The following is a 2,115-nucleotide window of genomic DNA, read 5'->3' on the forward strand; positions in this document are numbered from 1 at the left end:
CCATGAGCCTACCGGCGGCAGAACCACTAAGCTAAATCCCTGGCCCCTATGTCTCTTCTTAACAATCAAGATTCTCTGAAGAATTGTGGATCTTCCCATCTCCACTGCAACTAATCTCGCAGAGATCAAAAGTGACCTTGGTTGCTATACCAATTGATGTCATTTAATCTTTCTTTTCTTGATATCTGCAATATTTGACATGATTAAAACTCCTTCTATATTGAAACTGGCTTTTCACCACCACTCAAAGACAGTTTTCCTTTTACCTTACCTTTCTTTCCTGGCAGAATCCCTCTTCCTTACCAACATTCAAAAGATGCCCCTCCAATTCTGATCTGTTCCAGCAAGAACTTGTGACAGCAAAATGTTCTTTTCTACTGGTTGGGGGTATAGACCAATGGTGAAGCACATGCTGAGCATGGGGAAATCCCTGGGTAATCCCCAGAACCACCTTCAATCCCTCCAAAAGAATGTTCTTATGTGTATAGTTACTTCATACATTGTAGAGTGGAGAGAGACTCAGGATTTCCCATAATACTTTTATAGAAAATTTAAAACATTCACAAAAGGATTTTACCAGTTTTATTTCACCTCTTTTCCCAAAATTTTTCTGCCTCCATGTCTCCATAAGTACTTTTAAGTCAACATCTTGTAAATCATCATAATGTTTTATTTATGCAGTGGTACCTCGATACTCATCACTAATTGGTTCTGAGAGGCCCAAGGAGCACCAAAAATGAATAGCAAACAACTTGTTTTGGCTAGAAATGGTAGAAAGGCACAAGGCAAAGAAAACCAGCAAGTTCTAGATTGTGTGTCAAGTACTAAACAAATAAACAAGTATCAGGGCAAAATGTTCATGTCAGAATATGTTGAGTTCCAAATTCAACTTTCAAAGCAGTCAAGTACCAAGTTATGACTGTACATGCTTTAATATGTATTTCTAACAAAATCTTCCATCATCATACCTTTACAAATATTTTTAAATTTCTTAATATTATTTAATACCCAATCTATGGTCAGTTTTTCCTGGGCATTTCCAAAATGCCTTTTACATTTCAATTACCTGAATCAGGTATTTCACATTTGCTTCATTGCTCATATTTCCTGTAAACTCAGTTAATTCTAAATGTTTGATTGTGTTTAGGGCAAACTTGCTTTTGTAAGAATGTTGTATGAGTTATGTTTTTATTTTGTATCTGCTAATACTCCTTTTTTTTTTTTGGTAGTACTATACTAGAGATTAAACACAGGGCCTTTGCACTTAGCTAAGCCCCAGCTCATTTTTTGTTTTTTATTTTGAGACAGTATGTTGCTATATTGCTAAGTAAGCCAGGGTGAGCTTAAATTTTGTGATCCTCCTGGCTCAGCCTCCCAAAGTGCTAGGATTTCAGGCATGAGTCATTAAGCTGGACCCCCCACCATTCTTTAATTTACCTCTGTCTTTATCATAAATATTAGTTCCATTCCTCCCTATTCCCCCAGTACAAAGAAAAAAATTTTTTCAGAGCTGGAGCTACAACCCAGAACTTCACAGACGCTAGAAAAGTGCTCCATCCCTAAGCTATACCCACCACCCCAAAGAGAATCTGAAGAGATCCTGACTGGCTTTCTTTCTTTCTTCTTTTCTTTTATTTAATTCTGCATTTGTACCTGTGATATGGTGCTGACAGGACTCCCTTCTCAAATCTCAAATTCTTCAAGTTTCTCTCTCCCTCTCCCCCCTCCCTCTCTTACACACACACAGACACAGACACAGAGGGCCTTATCTTTTTTTTTTTTTTCAGCTTTAATTGAGTTTATTGGTACATTTTAGGGATACAGTACAGTTACATTCATTGTTGGGATCACCTCTACATGACAAGTCTTGATTCTCATTTTTTCCCCTTACCTCTGCCCTCCCTTCACCCCCTCCTCCCCTCCCCATCTACAAACACTTTATTTTCATCTTTTCATTCTCTCACATTTTTTTCTTTTCCCTTTTTACTCTTCCCCTACTCATCCCACCTTCCCTACACCTTTAGCTCCTTTCTTCCCATTTCTAAATGTCAGTAATCTTATTAGAATCTTATGCATTGTTGCAGATTATTCACACCAGGGAAACTATTCGGTATT

This window comes from Fukomys damarensis, unplaced genomic scaffold, assembly GCF_012274545.1.
Source record: "Fukomys damarensis isolate Sample0158 unplaced genomic scaffold, DMR_v1.0_HiC HiC_scaffold_13, whole genome shotgun sequence".
Taxonomy (NCBI): Eukaryota; Metazoa; Chordata; class Mammalia; order Rodentia; family Bathyergidae; genus Fukomys; species Fukomys damarensis.